General features: G+C 37.6%; 1 protein-coding gene, 1 non-coding gene and 1 pseudogene across 6 annotated transcripts in view; 2 read left to right on the forward strand and 1 right to left on the reverse strand.

The window, feature by feature from the left end:
* SLC25A26 (solute carrier family 25 member 26) overlaps nucleotides 1–27,208 on the forward strand; it is a 189,088-nt gene that overhangs the window by 88,138 nt on the left and 73,742 nt on the right. The gene's annotated exons all lie outside the window — the stretch shown is intronic.
* Nucleotides 15,104–15,210, reverse strand: LOC112439354 (U6 spliceosomal RNA). The gene has a single exon (XR_003027652.3). It is a non-coding gene; the product is annotated as a U6 spliceosomal RNA (small nuclear RNA).
* Nucleotides 17,550–27,208, forward strand: part of LOC103784982 (developmental pluripotency-associated protein 4-like) — a 50,041-nt pseudogene continuing 40,382 nt past the window's right edge.

The raw sequence follows: 27,208 nt of genomic DNA on the forward strand, positions 1-27,208 counted from the left end.
ATTTTATTCCTCTGTTCATTTTAGAAACTTTAAGTTATATATTTGTTTCTTTATTTCTTATCCTACGAACTTTCAGCATCTTACAACTTTCTCTTGACATCATGAGGCTGTTGCTTTCTTTTTGCCACCTTGTCCTCCTTAACCTGCAAATTTCACTTTCTGGAAAGACTTCTCTCAACTATACTTTCATTGTACGTTGTCAAGAGGGTTGACAATTTCATCCTGTCTTTTACCCTCAGTCACTTCTTTCATAGCTTTTCTGTATTGATTCTAAAAGTGGAGTGCCAGTGAACTAGTGTTTGTATTATTGAGAAGACTTCATGAATGATCAGACCATGTAGTGTGCTAAGGCTGTATTTTTTTGTGTGTGTGGGACTTACACCCTGAGAGATGGTTTCAGCATCAGAATCAAATAGACCTTCTTTTCTTGCACTCTATCAGTTGCTAAAATTTAATTTCCAACATTTGGGGCATGAGCTTGTCTTTTTTTCTTGGAGTTTCTAATTGCCTTTTCTGTATGAAAAAGGCATTATTTGCATTATTTTTAGGTATGACGACTTTGAAAACATACTGTCTTTTGTCCTGAGTCCCCTTTTACCCTGGGAATCTTGGAATCTTTCATTCTCCTGTTCTAATCCTGTGTTAATATTCACTGTGTTTGGGCTTCTATTCTTGGGTCAGATTTGCTGTTTCCTGAAGGCCGCATAGCATAGTGGTTCAGACCAGGGCTTTGTGTTCAGGCAGCCCAGGTTTTGCCAACAGCTCTGCCTCTGTTAAACTTACATCTGGTGCTATAGTGTCCTCATTGAATGAAAATGCTTTCAGATATGAAAAATATAAGAATATAGTTCATTTGTTTGAAGGCTTTTATTTGATTCTGATTTTTTTTGGGAGGGGGGTCAGGTAATTATCTTTCTCTAGTGCCTATTATTTTACAAATCTCTCATTAAAGACAGCCGATGATAACCATTCTAATGATTCTTTGGCCTCAAATGTGTTTCATTGGTTTTTTTTATAGTAGGAAGGAATTATGTTAATGTTATGATTCTTAGAAAAGCATTTTGATCTTATTAGTTTAGTGTGTATCCTGATTATGTTTTGGAAATAAGTGGTTAAATTGATCTGTGGGAGTCTTACAAACTGATTACCAAGTTTCTGATACAGCTTGCCTGTGTCTTGATCCACGTATTGTAAGTCTTTCCTATTATCAGTGAATTTTTCCATACTTCTGTTTTAGAGAACGGAATGATGACTAAGTTAAAAATCACTTCGGGACAAAATTTATTATCCTTCACAGGGTAAATGACAAACATGTCATTTACCTGGTAGAGGATACCAATAGTATCTGTGTTCACAGTCAGCTATGTTATGTTTCATGTTGACTAACAAAGATCTTGTGATAATTAGACTCTGCTGATTTATCTTTTTGTTCACACAATGGTTTTCCAAGGTTTTCTCATCCTTGTAGACATTTAATATTAGTTTGAAAAAGTAGTGAGAACAACACATCTCAATCATTAAGTTTTGATGAAGTGAAAACACCAAAGGTCTGGTATATAGTTGCCTCTTGGTAAGTGATAAGTTCTTACCACATTATTTTTCTGTGTTTGAAGGAGAAAGTAGGTTGAATTTATCCAGCATCTGCCATATGCCAGACTAGGTACTTTTCATATATATTTTTTTTCATTTAATCTTCACAGTAATTCTCAATCATTATTGTCAACTGAGTAATTGGAAAGTAAGTACCTCTTTAATACCTTGTCATGATTCCCAGTCAATCTGTAATGTTCATCTACCTTGTAAACCATTTTATATGCTAACAGACATTTCTCTGTTTAATACCAGTGAGAAAACTGACCTTTGGTGGTGTAACTTGATCTACATAAAGCACTAAACACTGTTAGTGGAAGGCAGAGTTGGTCTCTGAATTCTTTGAACTCTTACGCTCGTCTAGTAACAACATATGTATTTCCTTTCTACTCTTTGAGGTATGAGTGAGGAAGTTTGAAATGAATAGTAACACCACCTTTTTCTTTTTTTTCTGCCTTTCCAGCTTTTTTGAAAAATTACAATTTATAGAAAAGGTAAAACGTGTATTTTTTTCCCCAGGGTTCACCAATTAACATTTTGCTTAATCTGCTCTGCTCCTCTTGCTTCCTCTTTTTTTTCCTGAAATATTTTAAGTAAGTAGCAGACAATCTGACACTTATCATTTAGTATTTCAGCATGTCTCCTGAGAATGGAGTCCTACTTCTCATAACTACAATGCCATTATCACACCCAAGAAATTTAATATTCACTAACTAATATTATCTAATATGTGGTTAATTTCCCTGTTGTCCCAGTGATAAAAGCCTTACAGCTTCTTTCTCTACTCAGGATACAGCTGAACAAATACATTGCATTTGGTTGTCAGGGTCCCCAACCTTTTTTATTTCCTCCATGACATAGACTTTTGTAGAGTCCAAGATATTTATCCTGTAAACGGTCCCATAATCTGGATTATCTGAGTTCCTTATGATTAGACTCAGGTTAATTGGTTTTTTTATATGAATACCTAAGTATTTTGGGGTGTTTCTCATTGAGTTATACCAGGAGGCACAAAAAGTCTTACACTTGGTGAGTTTAATGGTTTGATTAAGTTGTTTTCGTTTGTTATACACTAAAGGTTCAATTATCCTTTGATGTTAAGAGGCAATCTATGGGGTAATATTTTGAGAACACGTGATTATCCCATTCCCCAATAATCTTTCACCTAATAGTTTTAACATCTATGGATACTTCTTGTCTGAAGCATTTGTTACATGGGTGATTGCAAAATAATGATTTTCCTAATACTGTCATTTTTCTATGAATTTGTTAGCTGGCATTCTTCTGTAGGGAAGAGTTTCCTCCCTTGCCCTCCAGATCCTTTTTAAAAAATCCCCATGGACTCCTGGATTTTAAAAAAATAGCCTAATTGAGTTACAATTCATGTACCAGACAGTTTACTCATTTAAAGTGACAGTTCAAGGGATTTTAGTGTATTCATAAGTGTGTGCAATCACCACCATAGTCATGGATTCTTTTTTTGTTGGGTAATTATAGTCTATTACCATTAGTATTATTCTTTTGATACTTAAACTGTCCCATATTTGTCCAGTGGGAGCCTCTTCAGCCTACTTCTGTGTTCATGTGACATTTCCCCATTAGTCCTTTTTTTTTTTTGAGATGGAGTGTCATTCTGTTGCCCAGGCTGGAGTACAGTGGCATGATCTCAGCTCACTGCAACCTCCGCCTCCCAGGTTCAAGCGATTTTCCTGCCTCAGGCTCCCGAGTAACTGGGATTACAGGCACGCACCACCACACCCAACTGATTTTGCATTTTTAGTAGAGATGGAGTTTCACCATGTTGGCCAGGCTGGTCTCGAACTCCCGACCTCAAGGGAGTCACCCACCTTGGCCTCCCAAAGTGCTGAGATTATAGGCATGAGCCACCGTGCCAGGCCCCCATTAGTCTTTGAGAACCTCCTTGCTGGTGTAGCAAGGTATCTTAGTCTTACCTTGTACTCTCCCTGCCCCAGTCCTGTAATCAGCCCCTCCCCAAGGGGGCCTTGATTCCTTCTGGTGGGGAGTGGTATTTAGAAACTATAGGTGTATCATTGCATCTAGGCTCTTTTATTGGGCAGAAAAAAAATTAAATTATTTCATCTTTCCCATTTCATATATTTACATCAGGCAAGAAGAACACAGAATTTTGATTTATTTTAAAAATTATACTGTAAACTTCTCTCCGGTGTACAGTGCTGTGAATTCAGCGTACATATAGATTTGTATAGCCATCATCACAATCAAGATACAGAACATTTCCATCACCCCAAAGTCCCTTCTGCTAGCCGGTGCATACCCATTTCCCTGCTTCTTACTGCTGGCAACTTTAGCGATCTGTTCTCCATCACTATAGTTTTTTCTGTTTGAGAATGTCATTTAAATGGCATTACAGAATATACAGCCTTTTCAGATTGCCTTCTGTCACTCAGCGGAATGCCTTTGAGATTCATCCCAATTATTGCATGTATCAATAGTTTCTTCCTTTTTATTGCAGGGTGGTATTCCATTGTTAGGACATATAGTGGAATACAAAAATTATGGTTTATCCTTTGATCTATTGAAGGACATTTGACTTCTTTTGGTGTCATTATTAAGAGAATTGCTGTTAATAGTCATGTATAAGTTTTTGTGTGAACATCATTTTCATTTTTCTAGGGTAGAAATGCAGGAATGGGTTTGCTGGGCCATGTGGTGAGTGTATATTTAGCTTTATTAGAAACTGTGAACTCTTTTCTTTTCTTTCTTTTTTCTTGAGACAAGGTCTCACTGTGTTAACCCAGGCTGAGTGCAGTGGCGCAGTCTTGGCTCACTGCAACCTGTCTCCCAGGCTCAAGTGATCCTCCTACCTCAGCTTCCTGAGAAGCTGGGACTATAGACATGTACCACCACACCTGGCTAATTTTTGTATTTTTTTGTAGAGATGGGGTTTCACCATGTTGCCCAGGCTGGTCTCAAACTCCTGGGCTCAAGCAGTCTGCCTACCTTGGCATCCCAAAGTGCTGGGGTTATTAGGCCACTGTGCCTGGCCCAAACTCTTTTCTGTAGTGGCTGTACAATTTTACATTCCCACCAGCAGTATATGGTTAGCACTTGATACTGTGAGGATTTTTATTTTAGCCATTTTAGTAGGTGTGTAATAATACCCCATAATGGTTTTATTTATTATTGTTGTAATCTTAGTTGACTCTTGAATCACAAAAGTTAAATAGTCCAGAAAATAAATTTATTTGCAAAAAAGAACCACACATATTTATGAGAGAGAAACTTTCTATAAGACTCTAAGTTTAGAATATTGAGACTTCTATCTCTTGAACATGGTATCTCCATTTACTTTAATCTCCATTTTCTTTAATGTTTCGATAATACTTTGTAAATTTGTTGACCGTTTTGAATTTTTTTTATTTATTCCTAGGTAATATTTTCTGATGCCACTAAAATGTTATCTGTGTCTTCACTTTTTTATGCTAAAATATTTTAAAGTCAATTAATGTTACACACTTAAATATTTCAGTATAGGCTGGGCATAGTGGCTCATGCCTGTTATCCCAGCACTTTGGGAGGCTGAGGCGAGAGGGTCGCTTGAGCCCAGGAGTTTGAGACTAGCCTGGGCAACATAGTGAGACCATGTTTCTACAAAAAATTTTTTAAAAATTGCTGCCTGTGGTGGTGCACACCCATAGTCCCATTTTCTTGGGAGGCTGAGGTGGGAGAATCACTTGAGCCCAGGAAGTGGAGGCTACAATGAGCTTAGATTATGCCACTGTACTCCAGTCTGGGCAATAGAGCAATGTTAGAAAGAATGCTGAGTGCTGGAACTCTAATCCATTGCTATCAGAGAGGGAATAAAGTCCTTCTGAAAAAATAGTTTCATATGATACAGTAAAACTGAAGATCCATATAAGCTGATTTTCTCCACCACTGGCAGGTATATACCTAACAGAAATGCACATGTGTACCAAGAGACACATGCAACAATATTCATATCAATATTGTTTATAACAGGAACAATTTGAGATAAATGTTTCTCAATATAAGAAAAAATAAACTATGATATGTAAGTGCATGGAATAATACATAGTAGTGTAAAAAGAACAAACTGCAGCTCTTGCAACAACATGGATCAATCTCAACAAATTTCATAACAAAAAAGAGATGCAAAGTCATATAAGGTAAGTGTTCATACAGAGTTCAAAAGCAGTGCTTGCTACATTTTCAAATGGTGCAGCAAATATATATTTATATCCATCTATTGAGATATCAAGAAAACATGGCGAAAGGTTAATAATAATTGGGAATCTGGGTGAAGAATATGCAAAAATTCATTGAGCTATTTTGTTACCATTTTGTAGGTTTGAGATTTTTCAACACAAAAGGATAGGAAAGAGTTAAAAATCAGATTAAAGCTAATTTATATGGTTTTGGAGTACAGACATGGGTAGTAAAATGATAAGAAAATACCACAATTAAGAATAGTACCAACTCTGGGAAGAAGGATGAACTTTTGCTGAGGAAGAGCCTAGTAGGGGTCTTCTGGTGCTGGTCATTTCTTTATCTGAGTAAATGTGTGAGCTTTCCTTTATAATTATCTATTAAACAATCCATATGAATTCTATGCATTTTTCATATACATGTTTCACAGGAGAAGAAAGGTAAAAACAATGTAATGAGGTATATAAAAATACTTTCAAAGAAAGATGGCTATCCACTTGTTAAACATTATTATTATTATTTTTAAAAAACCCTGCATTTGCTTTGTAACAAGTGAAGTAAGGGGATTTTTGCTATGTGAGTCGTTTACTTGAGATAAATTTATCAAAGGCACTTACTTGAGATAAATTTATCAAAAATTGAGGACCAATTTTTGAGGCTACCAATATAATGTCATCTTACTTTTACAATAAGGTAGTTCTTATACAGCCATCAATTCTGAATCTTGTTTAGTTTGGTAATACTAGGTAATAAATTCTTTTAAATAATCCCCATGAACTGCAGTATGATACCCTCATACTCATTTTGGCAGATATTCTAGCATATGCAACTTAAAAAATTGTTATAAGAAAACTTGAGCCCAGGAGTTGGAGCCCTAGGTAACAGCGAGACCCTTTCTCAAAACAAACAAACAAACAAAAAACAAAAAAATCCAAAAACACGATGGATGAAAATTTTATAATTGTTGAAATATCATACATGATTTATATTGTTCATGTGTAAATTTTGCCTATTTTCAATAGCTTTTTAAAAATGTTCTCATGATTTCACAGTATTTTTTGTGAAAATTGGAAGTCAAAAGTCGGTCAGAATTTCACATTCTCAAATTCACTTTTAATATATTGATATTAATTCACTCTTCTTTGTCATCTAAATCAATATCAAAATCTAAATCATCAGTTTAACTTTTTCTGCAGCTTCTTCTGTGGTTGGTTAGAACTTAGATTATTTTCAGTAATTTTTGTTTTTTCTGGTTCTTTATTAAACAGAATAATAGGGACTTCTTCGTTTCTACATTTTGTGCAGACTTCACATTCATAGGCACATAGTCTACACATTATGTGAAAAGAATCCTTCACTGACTTTTATAAATAAACATTTAACACATTTTTTCAGGTTTTGATAATGGTTTGTGTTTTTAAATTTTATTAATGCATGCCATTCAGGAACTTCTTTACAGAGTTGACATATTCCATCATGAAATTTTGCATTTATTTTCTTGGTCTGAACACTCTTAACCAAAGTTGGTGTTTTTTTGTTTTGTTTTGTTTTGTTTTGAGACAGGGTCTTGCTCTGTCACCCAGGCTGGAGTGTAGTGGCATGAGCTCAGCTCACTGCAAACTCCTCCTCACAGGTTCAAAACTTGGGGGTTTTTTTTTGTGCTTTTGTTTTTGAGACAGAGTCTCACTCTGTCACCCAGGCTGGAGTGCAGTGGTGTAGTCTTGGCTCACTGCAACCTCTGCCTCCCGGGTTCAAGTGGTTCTCCAGCATCAGCCTCCTGAGTAGCTGGGACTACAGGCACCCACCAGCACTCCTGGCTAATTTTTGTATTTTTAAGTGAGATGGGGTTTTACCCTATTAGCAAGGCTGATCTCCAACTCCTGACCTCAAGTGATCAGCCTGCCTTGGCCTCCCAAAGTGCTGGGATTACAGGCATGAGCCACCACGCCTGGCCCAAAACTTGTTATATTTGAAGCCAGATGTATTCTGGTGTTTCTGAGGCCTGGAACGAACCACATTGCCCTTCTGGGAGCTAACCACAGAAACAACCACCCTGCCCTTAGTAGAGGGGAAATAATGCAGGGAAGACCAACAAACTATTCCCAGGAGTTGATGCTGTTTCTCATAGTGGTTTTAATTTTCAGTTCCCTAATGGCTAATGACGTTGAACATCTTTTCATATGCTTATTTGGCATCCTTGCATCTTTTTATCGTGAAGTATCTGTTCAGTCTTTTTCTCATTTTTAATTGTATGATTTCTTTGGGAGTTTCGAAAGTTCTTTATGTATTTGGGATGCTCATCCTTTGCCCTTAGGTGACTTGCAGTATTTTCTAATAATCTGTAACTTGTAATTTCTCTAAACAGTATTATTTACAAAGTTACAGTTTTAAATTTTGGTAAAGTTCGATTCATTTTTTCTTTTATGAATTGTACTTTGGATGTCATCTCTAGGAACTCTTCCTAACTCTAAGTCATTAAGGTTTTCTCCCATGTTTTCTTCTAAAAGTTTTATAGCTCTGTGTTTTACATTTACATCTATGATCCATTTTGAGTTGATTTTTATTTAAGGGTTGAGGTTTAGCTCAAAGTTTGTTTTTTGCATATATAGATGTCTAGTTGTTCTAACAGCATTTGTTGAAAAGATTTTTTTCCTCACTGAAATGCTTTTGCATCTTTTAAAAAAATCAGTTGGCCAGATTTGTATGGGTCTGTAGCTGGAAGAAATATATATATTAAGGAATCTATAGGTTCCAAGCAATGTCTTTATTTTTCTTTATTTAGGTGTTTGTTTTCATATTTTTGAATATCCCAGTCTTGAAAGATGATGTTTTGATTTTCTGAGACCTTTCCCTTTGTTTTTTAATTTAATTTTATTTTTCTCGAGACAAGGGTGTTGCTCTGCCACCAAGGCTGGGGTGCAGTGGCGTGATCTCAGCTCACTGCAACCTCCCTTCTGGATTCAAACGCCACCTGAGTAGCTGGGATTACAGGTGTGCACCACCATGCCCGGCTAATTTTTGTATTTTTAATAGAGGTGGGGTCTCACCATGTTGGCCAGTCTGGTGTTGAACCCTTGGCCTCATGTGATCTGCCCAACACAGCCTCCTGAAGTGCTGGGATTACAGGCATGAGCTACCGTGCCTGGCCTGTTTGTTTTTTAAATTGATATGATGGCTATCTTAAAAAAATCTCAAAGCGGGCCGGGTGCGGTGGCTCACGCCTGCAATCCCAGTGCTTTGAGAGGCTGAGGTGGGCGGATCACGAGGTCAGGAGATTGAGACCATCCTGGCTAACACGGAGAAACCCCATCTCTACTAAAAATACAAAAAATTAGCCAGGCGTGGTGGCAGGCGCCTGTATTCCCAGCTACTCAGGAGGCTGAGGCAGGAGAATGGCGTGAACCTGGGAGGCGGAGCTTGCAGTTAGCCCAGATCATGCCACTGCACTCTAGCCTGGGCGACAGAGCGAGACTCCGTCTCAAAAAAAAAAAAAAAAAAAAAATCTCAAACTGTTTCCTGTCTTTTCTCTCCTAAAACATCTCTTTGTTCCTTTTCTTTTTTTTTTTTAAGTGATAGAAAGGACTGACTTTTTAGTCACTGTTTTTACAGTTCAACAATTCGGTATCTTTCACTTTTTTTCTGTCTCTATTTTTCTGAAAATGCCTATTTTCTCTTGCATTACTATACTGTTAATATGTAGACAGTGGATTAGAAGCTCACTTCTTCCTCTTTTTTGATTCATAATATAGTTACTATTACTTCCTTATATAGATTGTGCCATTAGTTTTTAAAATTCTTGCTGCTGCATTATCATGTAGTAAAAATAATTTCAACATTCACCTACTGGAAGGAGGAAAAGGTGCTGTGTATTTTGTTTTATCTAAGCACAAAGGATCTTTGCTTTGAGTTGTCTTCCTTACAATATCCTATAAAATACAAAATCTGAAGTGAGTTGCTAAGATTACTGTTTACTTTGTGCTGAAATAAACCTAGAACCTAAATTATTTGCTTCTTGTTGTAGTACTGCCTTCTTAGAATTGAAACTCTAAAAATCATGGAATTAATGTGAAGTTTTTAATGCAGAGGACAGATTACAGAAATTTTCTTTGTACACTATCACTCAAACGTTTGCTATAGTTTTGAGAATAATATTGTTACTGAAGTGGTGACCCAGTAATTTTTAGTTCACCAGAAAAGATTTATAGAGTAAGTGTAGGGTACAGAGCTGTAGAATTAGCCATGTGTGGATGGGACAGAGGAGAGAGATTCTGCCCCTAGACGGCTCCTCCTATTTGTGTGTGGAAATCCATGGATATTTGTAAAGCAGTTCATTAGTAGTTGAACACTCAGTAATTGGATATTTTAAAGTGTTGGAGTACTGGCAAGATGAGAACAAATAGACAGCGAAGGAGAGAATCCTTGTCTCTGAATGAGTTGAATTCTGGGCATTCCTTTTAGACAACTTACGAAAAGGAAGAGTAGAGTAATGGAATTGATATGTTGACATTGGAAAGCATTTTTTTAAAAAAATTAAACTTTAAGTTCTGGGATACATGTGCAGAATGTGCAGGTTTGTTACATAGGTATACACGTGCCATGGTGGTTTGCTGCAACCATCAACCCGTCTTCTACATTAGGTATTTATCCTGATGCTATCCCTCCTGTAGTCATCCCCTACCCCTCAACAGGCCCCAGTGTATGATGTTCCCCTCTCTGGGTCAATGTGTTCTCATTGTTCAACTCCCACTTATGAGTGGGAACAGGCAGTGTTTGGTTTTCTGTTCCTGTGTTACTTTGCTGAGAATGATGGGTTCCAACTTCATCCATGTCCCTGCAAAGGACATGAAGTCATCCATTTTTATGGCTGCATAGTATTCAATGGTGTATATGTGCCACATTTTCTTTATCCAGTCTATCATTGATGGGCATTTAAGTTGGTTCCAAGTCTTTGCTATTGTGAATAGTGCCGCAATAAACATACTTGTGCATGTGTCTTTATAGTAGAATGATATATAATCTGTTGGGTATATACCCAGTAATGAGATTGCTGGGTCAAATGGTATTTCTGGTTCTAGATCCTTGAGGAATTGCCACACTGTCTTCCACAATGGTTGAACTAATTTACACTCCCACCAACAGTGTCAAAGTGTTCCTATTTCTCCACATCCTCTCCAGCATCTGTTGTTTCCTGACTTTTTAATGATTGTCATTCTAACTGGCATGAGATGGTATCTCATTGTGGTTTTAATTTGCATTTCTCTAATGCCCATTGATGATGAGCATTTTTTCATATGTTTGTTGGCCACATAAATGTCTTCTTTTGAGAAGTGTGTGTTCATATCCTTCGCCCAGTTTTTGATGGGGTTGTTTGTTTTTTTCTTGTAAATTTAAGTTTCTTGTAGATTCTGGATATTAGCCCTTTGTCAGAGGGATAGATTACAAAAATTTTCTCCTATTCTGTAGGTTGCCTATTCACTCTGATGATAGTTTCTTTTGCTGTGCAGAAGCTCTTTAGTTTAATTAGATCCCATTTGTCAATTTTGGCTTTGTTGCCATTGCTTTTGGTGTTTTAGTCATGAAGTCTTTGCCCATGCCTGTGTCCTGAATGGTATTGCCTAGGTTTTCTTCTAGGGTTTTTATGGTTTTAGGTCTAACGTTTAAGTCTTTAACCCATTTTGAGTTAATTTTTGTATAAAGAGTAAAGAAGGGGTCCATTTTGAGTTTTCTGCTTATGGCTAGCCAGTTTTCCCAACACCATTTACTAAGTAGGGAATCCTTCCCCCATTGCTTTTTTCAGGTTTGTCAAAGATCAGATGGTTGTAGATGTGTGGCGTTATTTCTGAGGCCTCTGTTCTGTCCCTTGGGTTTATATATGTGTTTTGGTACTAGTACCATGCTGTTTTGGTTTACTGTGCCTTGTAGTATAGTTTGAAGTCAGGTAGCGTGATGCCTCCAGCTTTGTTCTTTTGCTTAGGATTGACTAGGCTATGCAGGCTCTTTTTTGATTACGTATGAAATTTAAAGTAGTTTTTTCTAATTCTGTGAAGAAAGTCAATGGTAGCTTGATGGGAATAACATTGAATCTATAAATTACTTTGAGCAGTATGGCCATTTTCACATTAATGGTTCTTCTTATCCATGAGCATGGAATGTTTTTCCATTTATTTGTGTCGTCTCTTATTTCCTTGAGCAGTGGTTTGTAGTTCTCCTTGAAGAGGTCCTTCAAATCTGTTGTAAGTTGTAGTCCTAGGTATTTTATTTCCTTTATAGCAATTGTGAATGGGAATTCACTCATTATTTGGCTGTTTATCTATTATTGGTGTATGGAAATGCTTGTGATTTTTGCACATTGGTTTTGTATCCTGAGACTTTGCTGAAGTTGCTTATCAGCTTAAGGAGATTTTGGGCAGAGACGATGGGGTTTTCCAAACGTACAATTATGTCATCTGCAAACAGAGACAATTTGACTTCCTCTCTTCCTATTTGAATACCGTTTATTTGTTTCTCTTGCCTGATTGCCCTGGCCAGAACTTCCAATACTCTGTTGAATAGGAGTGGTGAGAGAGGGCATCTTTGTCTTATGTCAGTTTTCAAAGGGAATGCTTCCAGCTTTTGCTCATTCAATATGGTACAGGCTGTGGTTTTGTCATAAACAGCTCACAATATTTTGAGATACGTCCCATCAATGCCTGGTTTATTGAGAGTTTTTAGCATGAAGAGATGTTGAATTTTATTGAAGGCCTTTTCTGCATCATTTGAGATAATCATGTGGTTTTTGTCATGGTTCTGTTTATGTGATGGATTACGTTTGTTGATTTGCATATGTTGAACCAGCCTTGTATCCCAGGGATGAAGCTGACTTGATCATGGTGGATAAGCTTGTCGATGTGCTGCTGGATTCGGTTTGCCAGTATATTATTGAGGATTTTCACATTCATGTTCATCGGGGTTATTGGCCTGAAATTTTATTTTTTTGTTGTGTCTCTGCCAGGTTTTGGTATCAGGATGATGTTGGCCTCATAAAATGAATTACGGAGGAGCCCCTCTTTTTCTATTGTTTGGAATAGTTTCAGAAGGAATGGTACCAACTCCTCTTTGTACCTCTGGTAGAATTCGGCTGTGAATCTGTCTGGTACTGGGCCTTTTTTGGTTTGTAGGCTATTAATCACTTCCTCAATTTCAGAGCCTGTTATTGGTCTATTCAGAGATTCACCTTCTTCCTGGTTTAGTCTTGGGAGGGTGTATGGGTCCAGGAATTTATCCATTTCTTCTACATTTTCTAGTTTATTTGCATAGAGGTGTTTATAGTATTCTCTGATGGTAGTTTGTATTTCTGTGGGTTCAGTGGTGATATCCCCTTTATCACTTTTTATTGTGTCTGTTTGATTCTTCTCTCTTTTCTTCTTTATTTGTCTGGCTAGTGGTCTATTTTGTTAACCTTTTCAAAACATCAGCTCCTAAATTAATTGTGTTTTTGGAGGGTTTTTTGTGTCTCTATCTCCTTCATTTCTGCTCTTAGTTATTTCTTGTCTTCTGCTAGCGTTTGAATTTGTTTGCTCTTCTCTAGTTCTTTTAATTGTGATGTTAGCGTGTCTATTTTAGATCTTTCCTGCTTTCTCCTGTTGGCATTTAGTGCTATAAATATGAGTCTAAACACTGCTTTAGCTGTGTCCCAGAGATTCCGGTACGTTGTGTCTTTGCTTTCATCAGTTTCAAAGAACTTACTTATTTCTCCCTTAATTTCGTTTTGTACCCAGTAGTCATTCAAGAGCAGGTTGTTCAGTTTTCATGTAGTTGTGCGGTTTTGAATGAGTTTCTTAATCCTGAGTTCTAATTTGATTGCACTGTGATCTGAGAGACTATGATGATTTCCATTGTTTTACATTTGCTGAGGAGTGTTTTACTTCCAATTATGTGGTCAATTTTAGAATAAGTGCGATGTGTTGCTCAGAAGAATGTATATTCTTTTGATTTGGGGTGGAGAGTTCTGTAGATGTCTATTAGGTCCCCTTGGTCCAGAGCTGAGTTCAAGTTCTGAATATCCTTGTTAATTTTCTGTCTTGTTGATCTGTCTAATATTGAGAATTGGTGTTAAAGTCTCCCACTGTTGTTGTGTGGGCATCTAAGTCTGTTTGTAGGTCTCTAAGAACTTGCTTTATGAATCTGGGTGCTCCTGTATTGGGTACATATGTATTTAGGATAGTTAGCTCTTCTTGTTGCATTGATCCCTTTGCCACTACATAATGCCCTTCTTTGTCTTTTTTCATGTTTGTTGGTTTAAAGTCTGTTTCGTCAGAGACTAGGATTGCAACCGCTGATTTTTTTTGCTTTCCATTTGCTTGGTAAATATTCCTCCATCCTTTTATTTTGAGCCTATTTGTGTCCTTGCACATGAGATGGGCCTCCTGAATACAGCACACTGATGGGTCTCCACTCTTTATCCAATGTGCCAGTCTGTGTCTTTTAGTTGGGGTTATTTAGCCTGTTTACATTTAAGATTAATATTGTTATGTGTGAATGTGATCCTGTTGTTACGATGCTGGGCAAAATAACCTATTAATTGATGCAGTTTCTTCTTAGTGTTGACGGTCTTTACAATTTGGTATGTTTTTGCAGTGGCTGGTACCAGTTGTTCCTTTCCATATTTAGTGCTTCCTTCAGGAGCTCCCGTAAGCCAGGCCTGGTGGTGACAAAGTCTCTCAGCATTTGCTTGTCCATAAAGGATTTTATTTCTCCTTTGCTTATGAAGCTTAGTTTGGCTGGATTTGAAATTCTGGGTTGAAAATTCTTTTAAGAATGTTGAATATTGGCCTCCACTCTCCTCTGGCTTGTAGGGTTTCTGCAGAGAGACCTACTGTTAGTCTCATGGCTTCCCTTTGTGGGTAACCCGACTTTTCTCTCTGGCTGCCCTTAACATTTTTTCCTTCATTTCAACCTTTGTGAATCTTGACGATTATGTTGCTCTTTCTCGAGGAGTATCTTGGTGGTGTTCTCTGTATTTCCTGAATTTGAATGTTAGCCTCTCTTGCTAGGTTGGGGAAGTTCTCCTGGATAATATCCTGCAGAGTGTTTTCCAACTTTGTTCCATTCTCCCCGTCACTTTGAGGTGTGCCAATCAAACGTAGGTTTGGTCTTTTCACATAGTCCTATATTTCTTGGAGGCTTTGTTTGTTCCTTTTCATTCTTTTTTTCTCTAATCTTGTCTTCACATTTTATTTCATTAAGTTGATCTTCAGTCTCTGATATCCTTTCTTCTGCTTGATCTATTTGGCTATTAATACTTGTGTATACTTCATGAAGTTCTAAAAATGTGGAAAGCTTCCCGAATTTCCATGTCATCCTTGCACAGGGCACATGCTAATCTTCTCTATATTGTTCCAATTTTAGTATATGTGCTGCCGAAGCCAGTGCGGAAAGCGTTATTTTTAAAAAGTGTGCTTAACTGCCTTTAAGGAGTATTTTTTACTTGTACTTTGAATGGTACTCAAACATTGAGCCTGGACTTTCTTCATGAAATCATATGCACAAAACACCCCTTTGGGGTTGGGATTTTTGTTAATTCTTTTTTTTTTTTAATTTAAATTTACTTTAGGTTCAGGGGTACATGTACTGGTTTGTTATGTAGGGAAACTTGTGTCATGGAGGTTTGTTGTACAGATTATTTTGCCACCCAGGTACTAAATCTTGTGCCCATTAGTTTTTTTTTTTTTTTTTTCCTGATCCTCTCCCTCCTCCCAGTCTCCACCGTCCGATAGGCTGCAGTGTCTCTTATTCCCCTCCGTGGATCTATGTGTTCTCATCATTTAGCTCGCAATTATAAATGAGAACATGTGGTATTTGGTTTTCTCTTTCTGCATTAGTTTGCAAAGGATAATGGCCTCTAGCATCATCCATATTCCTGCAAAGGAAGTGATGTTTTTTCTTATGGCTGTATAGTATTCATGGTATATATGTACCACATTTTCTTTATCCAGTGTTTTATTGATGGGCATTTAGGTTGATTCCATGTCTTTGCTGTTGTGAATAGTGCTGCAGTGAACATACGTGTGCATGTGTCTTTATGATAGAAGGATTAATATTCCTTTGGGTATATACTCAGTAATGGAGTTGTTGGGTCAAATGGTAGTTCTGATTTTAGGCCTTTAAGGAATCACCATACTGTCGTCCACAATGGTTGAACCAATTTACATTCCTGCCAACACTGTGTGCGTTCCTTTTTCTCTCCAGCCTAGCCAGCATCTGTTATTTTTTGACTTTTTAATAATGGCCATTCTGACAAGTATGAGATGGCATGTCATTGTGGTTTTGATTTATTTACATTTCTCTAATGATCGGTGACATTGAGGTTTTTTCATATTTTGCAAAAGTTTTTTCCCATTCTGTAGATTGTCTGTTTACTCCGTTGATAGTTTCTTTTGCTGTGCACAAGCTCTTTAATTAGTTCCCATCAATTTGTGGTTTTGTTTCAATTGCCTTTGGCATCCTCGTCATGAAATCTTTTTGTGTTCCAGTGTCCAGAATGGTATTGCCTAGGTGTCTTCCGGGGATTTTATATTTTTAGGTTTTATATTTAAGTTTTTAATCATCTAGAGTTAATTTTTATATATGGTGTAAGGAAGGCGTCCAGTTTCAATCTTATGCATTTGGCTAGCCAGTCATTCCACCACCATTTATTGAATAGGAAATGCTTTCTTTCTTCATTGCTTGTTTTTGTCACCGTTGCTGAAGAGCAGATGATTGTAGGTGTGTGGCCTTACTTCTGGGCTCTCTGTTCTGTTTGTCTGTGTGTGTGTTTTTGTACCAGTACCACGTTGTTTTGGTTACTGTAGCCCTGTAATAGAGCTTGAAGTCTGGTAGTGTGATGCTTTTAACTTTGTTCTTTTTGCTTAGGATTACCTTGGCTACCTGGGCTCTTTTTTTGTTGTTGTTCCATATGAATTTTGAAATAGTTTTTTTCTAGTTCCGTGAAGAATGTCAGTGGTAGTTTAATAGGCATAGGGTTGAATCTATTATATAAATTGCTTTAGGCAGTGTGGCCGTTTTCACAATATTGATTCTTCCTACCCATGAGCATGGAGTGTTTTTTCATTTGCTTGTATCATCTCTGATACCTCTGAGCAGTGTTTTCTAGTTCTCCTTGTAGTATCTTTCACCTCCTTGGTTAGCTGGATTTCTAGGTATTTTGTTCTTTTTGTGGCAATTGTGAATGGGAGTTCATTCCCGATAGGTCTCTTGGCTTGCCGGTGTATAGGAATGCTAGTGATTTTTGTACGTTGATTTTGTATCCTGAGACTCTGCTGAAGTTGTTTATCATCATAAGGAGCTTTTGGGCCGGGACTATGGGGTTTTCTAGATATATGATCATGTCGTTTACTGAGTTTTTAACATGAAGTGGTGTTGAATTTTATTGAAAGCCTTTTCTGTGTCTATTGAGATAGTCATGTAGTATTTATTTATTTATTTATTTATTTCATGCATAACTCCTCAAGTTAGAGGGAGAAAATAAAATTGCGAGTCAAGGTGGAATTTGTTTGGAAGGCTCTGTATGATGTTCTCTTATAAATTATAGAAATGAGTAGTCTTAGAATATCAGCATTAAATAGAACTTTAAAAAAAATTCATGTAGCAGTAGGACAAAAAAAAAGGTGTAATTAGCTAGTTAACACTCTGTCTACTATGTAGTAACCTATTTACTATGGGTCATTTACTGATTACCACACGTAATTGTTAGGAAAGTCTTTGTAGCAAAAATGACCATGATGCTCAAGTTTGTGGACAGTAAAGAATCCACTTTGCTTTTGGCTCTTAGTTGTAGGATTACATTTAAAAGATCTCAAATGAATTTACTCTCATTGCAATTAAAAAATATAAACTTAACTTCTTACCAAAAACACTTTACTGCTGTTCTTTATATTAAAATAAAGTTAGATGTATGCTGAATCTCATAAAAACTAGTTGGATACAGAATTTAAAAAGTTGATTTATCTCATGCAAATCAAAAACCCCAAAACAATTTACAACCTATTTTGTAACTCAGAGGATATTAAACAGGCATCACTCATGTTTTGAGGCATCTTGAGGCATTATTCAATATATATGATTTTGCCAACTTGGATGGCCTTTGCATTTTCTCAAATTTGCTTGTGTGTTTTTTTTAAGACAGAGTCCTGCACTGTTGGCTGGGCTGGAGTGCAGTGGCGAGATCTCAGCTCACTGCAAGCTCTGCCTCCTGGGTTGAAGCAATTCTCCTGCCTCAGCCTCCTGAGTAGCTGGGATTACAGGCGCGTGCCACCATACCTGTCTAATTTTTTGTATTTTTGTTTTTCTTTTTTTTTTGAGATGGAGTCTTGCTCTGTTGCCCAGGCTGGAGTGCAGTGGTACGATCGGCTTACTGCAAGCTCCACCTCCCAGGTTCACGCCATTCTCCTGCCTCAGCCTCCCGAGTAGCTGGGACTACAGGCGCCCACCACCAAGCCCAGCTAATTTTTTGTATGTTTAGTAGAGACGGGGTTTCACCATGTTAGCTAGAATGCTCTTGATCTCCTGACTTCGTGATCCGCCCACCTCGGCCTCCCGAAGATTTTTTGTATTTTTAATAGAGACGAGGTTTCACCATGCTGGCCAGGCTGATCTTGAACTCCTGACCTCGTGATCCGCCCGCCTTGGCCTCCCAAAGTGCTGGGATTACAGGTGCAAGCCACCTTGCCCGGCCATGTGTGTGTTTTTAAAACTATTTTTTAAATTCCATTTCTTGTCTGGGCACGGTGGCTCACGCCTGTAATCCCAGCTTTGGGAAGCCAAGATGGGTGGATCACGAGGTCAGGAGTTCGAGGCCAGCCTGACCAACATGGTGAAACCTCATCTTTAATAAAAATACAAAAATTAGCTGTGCATGGTGGCAGGCACCTGTAATCCCAGCTACTCAAGAGGCTGAGGCAGGAGAATAGCTTGAACCCGGGAGGCGGAGGTTGCAATGAGCCGTGATTGCACCATTGCATTGCAGCCTGGGTGGCAGAGCAAGACTCCGTCTTGGAAAATAAAAAAAAAAATTTCATAAAGAATTGGAGCCATCAAAGTTGGCAAGCATTAAGCATGCTAATTAGTTCAACATACTGACCAATTCTCTGAATTATTAGTTCAAAGAAGCATTTGGACAGGGATGAAATTAAATTTGGGAATTTTTCATTCTAGTTGTTTTAGGATACTCAGGTTTGCTTTGATCTGTAAATAACAGATGCTTTTCCATGCATGGTTTAGAGTACATCAAACATGTTCAAAACTTTATCTCGGATACTTAAAATCAAGTTATTTTATTTTCCTGATATGCATGCATTTGCTTTATTTAAAAAACTGTCATAAAATAGTTGTAAGGCCATACATAAAATTTACTTTATTTATTGCTAAAATATATTGCTTATTTAAATAATCAGTTTTAAGAGTAAAAGCTTTGGCAGCTATGAAAGCATAGGGAGTATGTGTTCATATGTGAATGTATTGTGTGTGTACGCATAGTATACTTTTAGTTATCTAAGTAGTGAAGATAAATGTCTGCTTTACTTTTATTAGCTAAATATTATATTTAACTTAATAATTATTTAATCACTAGAATGAAAATAAAACTTTGAACAGAAACATTGTTTTTAACTTAAGTTTCATAGTTTACTACCTCTTTTGGCTCTTAACCATAATTTTAGTACTGGGAAGAATTTTTTTAACGAATGGCATAAAATGGATGGCAGATGGGATGAGAAAGTTGCAGGACCAAGAGGGTAAGAACTGAGAAGTCCTCGATTCTGTTTTCCGCACTCCCTGAACAGAAGGCTTGATTGTCGTAGGCCCTGCTCCAACCTAGTGTAGACTGCAGGAAGCCATGTGACAAGAGTCCAGATTGTCGTCCAATGGTGGAAGCCTCCCATTTATAAGTAATAATAAGAATAAGAATGTTTGGCATTGAGCCAGGTGCGGTGGCTCACGCCTGTTATCCCAGCACTTTGGGAGGCTGAGGCGGGTGGATCACCTGAGGTCAGAAGTTCAAAACCAGCCTGGCCAACATGATGAAACCCCCATCTCTATTAAAAATACAAAAAAAAAATAGCTGGGCATGGTTGTGGGTGCGTATAATCCCAGCTATCCGGGAGGCTGAGGCAGGAGAATTGCTTGAACCCAGGAGGTGGAGGTTGCAGTGAGCCGAGATCGTGCCATTGCCCTCCAGCCTGGTCAACAACAGTGAAACTCCATCTCAAAAAATAAATAAATAAATAAAATAAAATAAAGAATGTCTGGCATTAATTCTAGAACTGAGATGCTCTTTTGCTTAGTAAAGTCATTTTTTCTTTTTGATCATTAAGCTACATGAGGTTTTGTAATGCATTCCATTTGTGGCTGTTCTTTATCAAAATATTACTATAACAGTAGCTTCCTTAGTACATCAGACATCAGGACACTGAAGGTCTAGTTGCAGTTTTGCCACTAACTATCTTGTGCCTTTTGAAGTTGTTTAATCTCTCTGGGTATTGATTTCCTTTTTTAAAAAATAGTTGGTAAACTATGACCTGTGGGCCTAATCCAGATTACAGCCTGTTTTTTTAATAAAGCTTTATTGGCATGCAGCCACTTTCTTTCATTTATGTATTGTCTGTCTGCTTTCACACAACAGTGGCAGAGTTGAGTAGTTGTAACAGAGACTGTATGGACCATAAAGCCTAAGCTATTTATTATCTGGCTCTTTACAGGAAAAGTTTGCTGAATCCTAGACTAGATCATCTTTGAGGGCTGTGCTGTGCCTTAGATTAGATTTCCTTTTTGTCAATTTCTCTTTAATTCTAAGTTCTCAAAAGCTGTCTGTCTTTAAAGGATATAGCATATCATTTCCTCGTTATCAAATTTGCAAATTATGAAAAGAAGGAAAATACTGAGTAGATCATTGGTTCCCAAAGTACAGTCCCTCCACGAATAGCAGCTGCATTCCCTAGAAACTTGCTAGAAATGCAGAATCTAAGTCCCCACTTGAGATCTTCTGAATCAGAAACTTGGGGTGAGGCCCAGAATTTGTGTTATACACCCTCTGCATGATTCTGATGCATTCTGAAGTGTGAGAACCACTGGACTAGGTGATACAAAGTTCAGTTAACAGATTTTCTTCTTCTGTTTTGAAAAAAAGAAAAGCTTAAATACCAAAACCATTTGGTAGGTATATCAGGAGGAAAATGAAATGTTGGATATTATTACTAAGCTGGTGAAATTAATATTTTCTCTAGTAAAACTCCTTGTCATAAATTGTGGATAAGTTTTAATATAATGAGAAATTCCTGAGAGGTACATCTGTGTCACCTTCAGCATATTTTTAATGGACAGAAAAGTAAATATGATTTATTTCTTTGTGGGGTTTTCTTTTTTTGGTGGGAGATCACTTTGAATTATTTCAAAACTGATGATTTGTAATAAACAGTTTTCAGAATAAAAGAATTACATTAAGAATTAATTTGCTTGTGAAGAAAGTGTCTTAAGAGAAGAGCATTTAAGGGGCACAGCAGCCTCTGCTGTAGCTGGATTTCTTACCCATTTTAAGTGACATCAGTGTTGAATTGACTTTTTCCTCAGTGCTAAAAGCTGCTAGAAATGAGCACCAGTCACACTACTGATCTGTGTTAGGAAAGATCACAAACACAGTACTTTGTAATAAATGTCAAAAAGAGGAATAGCAAAATTGTACATGTCAAGAAAGCATTACAGGATGACGTTGCTATTTGGAGAATTGCTTTCATCTTTGAGATATCTCACACCTGCTTCATTTGGCATAGGTTGTTTCCATTTCATGAAAAACAGTCTTTTCCCTCCCCCAGATCCCAAGTTACATAGAAACAGTATGCTAACAAGGGAAAAATTTTAACATAAAAACTCACTCGAAGGTGCCATCTAAAAACTCAGTGTGTAAACTTAGTTAACTAACTTTATTTTGTTGAAAAGGGACCCTTGGTTTGTGTGTGTGTGTGTGTGTGTGTGTGTACACATGAATACGTACCTATTTATACATTTGTTACTGTGTGTATGTTTATATATGTATGTATACAGTTCATTTGATGTGCGTGTATATGCACCCATTTCCATGTATGTATTTAAAAGAATACATACAGCAAACTTTTTTTTTGAGGCAAAGTTTCCCTCTGTCACCCAGGCTGGAGTGCAGTGGCACAGTCTCGACTCGCTGCAACCTCCGCCTCCTGGGTTCCAAGCGATTCTCATATCTCAGCCTCCCGAGTAGCTGGGACTACAGATGTGTGCCACCATGCCTGGCTAATTTTTGTGTTAGTAGAGACTGGGTTTTGCTATGTTGGCCAGGCTGGTCTTGAAGTCCTGGCCTCAAGTGATCTGCTCACCTCAGCCTCCGAAAATGCTGGGATTATAAGTGTGAGCCAATGTGCTTGGCAAACAAACTTTTGTATATATAATCCTTTCATACTAATTTTTAACTACTTGTAAAAACTATGTTAACCCCCAGTCACTAACACAGTTCCGTAGTCCATATTTATTATTGCTTCTTTCACTTTTCTCCTTTCTTCGTGCATGAAAATATAATGTGATCCAAGGGGGTATGTGTGCATGAAGTGTGTGTTTATAGAGTAACAGTTAAATGTCTCGAAATAAACTGATTTGGATTTTTAGGTTATAGATGTTTTTGTTTTTTATTAAACGTCTTGATTGTTTGACTGTCATCATGGTTGTTTGTATAACTCCTTGAGAAACTTCCACATGCGGGTAGTTTTTGAAAAAGAAAATATTTATTTGCTTCAGTTTTTCAGGGGATGGTATCGTACTGCTTTTTCACATTTTATGGATGACATATTTGGCTATCTCTGGGCAAAAATCCAGTTAAAAATAATAGTATTTAATATTTAATAAACTACCAGGCTTTTGAGCCATCTGGAACTTTATTTTCTTTGCACGCAGCATCTGAGTTTCAGCTGTTAGCGTTTCTCCTTTGCTCTGGGAAGGGTCAGTTGCTTTTAAAGTCTTTGAAGCTTGCTGTGTCAGCCCTTTTCATATTTTCAAAATGCCCGTGTAAAAGGGCTTTTCATCCATTCATGCTGATAAGTCTTTTGAACTTGAGGTTTGAACCAAGCTAATCAAATTTAATTATAGCTTAAATCCTGTTACAGTGAACTCCAGTGGACTTCTAGGCTAGGTTTTTTTTTGTTTTTTTTTTTAGTGTTATACTGGAATTTAGCCATTACCAATATTACTTGAAGTGAGCAGGCCATTGACTGCAGTTTGGGAGACCTTTTGTAATGGTCAGATTTTAGTTATAGTGACATTGGCAATATGATTTGAACTTTATTCTTTTCCAAAGGAAATAATTGAATTAGCCACAAGTAAAATTTCTTGTTCTTTGCATATATTTCAAATTACCTTTTCCTATTTGTCTTAAACAATTTTGAACAATTAAAATCTTAAAAGTACTTTCTTAAAGAGTCCTTTGGTGGTGGTGTCGCTGATGCTCGTTTTTTGTTTTTAAGATCCATAACAGAATAAGGATTTATATACATCCTCCTAGGGATAATGTCATGGTTTCTGCATATTTGCATAGCATTTTGAGAGAGACTTTTTCCTTTTTGCTTCATGAAAAAAAGTTTGAGCAGTATAATTTTCTAGAAAGAAGGAAATATAAATATTTTAGACTGTAGCATATATTAAAGGGAGGTGGACTAGTACTGATATTTTTAGTGCTTTCTTCAAAATGATTGCTAACACATGTATTATATTTTAGTATCTTGTTGCATTCACTTGTTAATCTGTATGCTTCTGTATATGCAGAGTTTTTTGTTTTTTCCAACACAATTTAAAATTCTACTTAAAAATTACTTGTTTGGATTTCTAAGCAGATTTGGGAATTACGGCATTGAAAATACTTTTTTGCTTTTTATGTCTCAATAAAGTCTATGCATTTTTATAATATTGGACCAATGTTTGACCTGCCAGAATAAAATGATGATAGAACTCATTGTGTCCTCAAAGAATTGGGTTCTGAAATGGAAGATAGGGTTCATGAAGAATGAAAAATAGTAGATCTCATGTAAAGGTGAAAATTTACTTTTCTTTTTAGTATTCAACTCAAAATTGCCAGTTTCCCTGAATTTATTATAGCAAGTTCTCTTGTTTTAAAATGAAGTGAAATGTGAAGTTAATTTACATACTAGCTGCTTTGAAGTGTAATTTTGCTTGCCAAGTTGTTACGGATTTTTATACAGACTTTTTAAGGAATTTAGTAATAATGCTGCCACAGTGTGTAGGACAAATTCATGCCTTGCATCTTTGATGGGCGTTAGAATTGTTTGCCACAGTTCCCACTCTGGTTGGAGGGCACAACCAATTTGTCTATGCCTTTTGACTTCCATGCCGGAGAGTGTGACTTCTGCATCTGTTTGTTAGTATTTTTATGTAAGCAGAAGCCAAGAATGTCATTAGAAAGTAAAACTTTAACAAGAGGGACTGAATCCTACTAGGCCAACATAATTTATAGAGAGCAGGGGCTAACATTTTCATTTGGGAAGAATGCTTCCATTTCTATACGTGTTTAGACGGAGTACCTTAAGCATTGTTTTAGTCTTTTCCTATCTACATGTTACCATTCAGAACTTAGGTGGATGAAACATATTTTATATGTAGTTACAGAGAGATACAGAATTAAAAGCCTACAGATACAAGCATTAGAATTGTGACGGGGGTAATTAGAAACATGGAGTCTGAAGGTAGCCTATCTGGGTTCAAATCTCAGCTCCAGTACTTAGCCATGTGGCCTTAGGCAAGTTATTTAAACTGACTTATTTTGTTCCTCTGTAAGATGAGAGTAACAATAATACCAACCTCATAAGGTTGTTGGGAAAATTACATGTGTTCCTGCATATGAAGTGCTTAGGACAGTGCCTGAAATACAGTCCTATATAAATGTTATAATTTATGATTATTGTTGTGATGATAATGATGATAATATCACTAGCAGCTCCTCTGAAACTTGTTGGCCTCATCCAAGGCCTATCACTTAGCTTTATCCCCAGTGTCTCTAATACTCCATCTGTTGTGCAGAGTATATCCTGAACCTTCCTCCCTCTGAATTTGCCCACTCGGCACCTCTTCATTTGCTCTTATAATCTCTAGACCATAAATTTCAAAGACGTGGCCCAAAATGTTGGACTCAAGGTTTTTGCAAACTACAAGCTAACATGTTAAAATTGAGTGGTTTCATATACAACTCCAGTTATCTAAGTTTTCTTGGACAATCTGGGTATCTGGTCATAGTGGGCCTACATTTCTGCATGGCAGTAATTGTCTAGAACACAGTAGCAGCTGCTTGTTTTGACAGAAACTGCTCTCCATGTCATCGGAGTCCCTGCCACTTCCTGTTGTTTTGACACTTTTCTCATTCTAGTCATCGATATCATTTGTTTGGGTCATGTAATACTTATTTGCTGCCAGCAGTTTAGAGTAAGCAGCGGTTCTCCACTATGTGTTCTGCACACTCATACTCCACTAGGCCTTTGCTGATAGGTCACCAGATTTTGATCCATGTGTAAAACATACATTAGTTAAAATCAAGTATGCATAATAGTGTTTTGGCTTTGTCTGTCAGAAGGAACATTGAGCTGGGCAGGTGTGCTTGTGTATTAGAGCTAGATACAACTTGGTGAAAAGGTTAGCCCGTATTTAAGTTCAAACCAAAGAAGAGTGATTAAAGCCCAAGCCAAAGAAAATTGAGATATGGGAGAGCTTTGCCTTCTGTGTGTGTAAGGGAGCACAGGTGGTGCACGCCATGTGTTCAGTGTCTCAGTGCTAGGGAGTCAGCAGGGATAAAGAGAGATAACTGATGCCTTAGAGCAGAGTTTAAGGGGCTGTGGATTGTGTCCATGGGGGACCCCCCTTAGCATTCCAGGCTGTGTAGCAGCATCCCTGGCCTCTACCCACTAGATGCCAGGAGCACCTCCCGTGAGTAGTGACAATTTAAATGTCCCCTGGGAGGTTGAAAGACGCAGAAGACATTATAATACAGTAGTTATCATGGTCTAGTCACTGTTGACATCTTTAATGCTGCTTTTAGTCTTTGAATCCTTTGAAATATTGGCTTTATACTCCACTTTTCTAAAGCATTCCGTATTTATTTTATGGCCATTTTACTACAGTATCAGAGAGGAGATATACTTCTCTCCCCCTCTCTAGTCAAGCACAACTGCAAGTATCTTTAAGGCGCAGCCACCTTTAAGGAAAGACTTCTGGGAACAGCTGACTGTTGGAGTAACTGGGCTGTGGCTCGTCCTCTGCTGCTCATTAGCCCTGTGAACCTGGGGAGGCTAGCTCCCTCTCTTAGTCTTGGCTAAAAGTGAGGTGGCTGGATCAGATAATCAGCAAGATGCCTTCCAGGTAAGATTAGGCTGTAAGTCAGAAAATATTGTAGGACTTCTGAAACTTTAACTGCCAGTCAAGATCACTTAACTAGAATGTCCCACATTTTTCACTCCATTGAAATGAGTAACTTCAAGTGTCATGTAACATCAGGATCACTTAGGGGAATGTCTAGAGGTGCAGTAGATGATTGTTAGCTTTCTGTTGCTGTGTAATGAATTACCACAACTTTAGTGGTTTAAGGTGACATTTATTGATGATCTCATGGGTCTTTACAGCAGCAGTCTGAGGACCGCGTGGCTGAGTTCTCCGTTCAGTGTTTCACACAGTGACAGTCAAGGTGTTGCAGGGACTGTGATCTCATCTGAGGCTAGGGTCCTCTTCCAAATGCACAGGGTGGTTGGCAGATGGCATTTCCTTGTGGCAGTATGACTGAGGGTCCTGTTTCTTGTTAGCGATTGGATGGTGACCACACTTGACTTCTAGAGGCTGCTCTCAGGTCCTTGCCATGTGGCCCCCTCCATAGCCCCTTTTACAACATGAAATTTTATTTCTTCAGAGCCAGCAGGAGAATCTCTCACACTTCAGATCTTGTTAGGAAGGGGCTGGTTTTTCTAAGAACTCACCTTTGAAGTCAAGCCCATCCACGATAATTTCCCTTTTGATAAACTCAGAACCGACTGATGGGGGAACTTAATTAAATCTGCAGAATCCATTCATGTTTCTCATTAAATGTAACTTCGTCACAGGACTTTTCTTTGTCCTGTTCACGGTCCCATCCACACTGGATGGGGGAGGATTATGCAGGACAGGTACATCAGGGAGTGGGAATCTTGGGGACCTCCCACAATGCCTCTTGATTTAAAAAGATTCTGGAGCATACTTTTTCTTATGTCTCATATCTAAGCTAACATCTTCCCTTTTCTGTTCAGTTTCAGTTTTGTGTTCACATGTCTGTTGTCATATTTTTTCTTCTATTTTTGCAGGAGGAGGATTAGAGTCAAAGGTGTGGGGTGGC

The sequence above is a fragment of the Pan paniscus genome, chromosome 2 (assembly GCF_029289425.2).
Source record: "Pan paniscus chromosome 2, NHGRI_mPanPan1-v2.0_pri, whole genome shotgun sequence".
Taxonomy (NCBI): domain Eukaryota; kingdom Metazoa; phylum Chordata; class Mammalia; order Primates; family Hominidae; genus Pan; species Pan paniscus.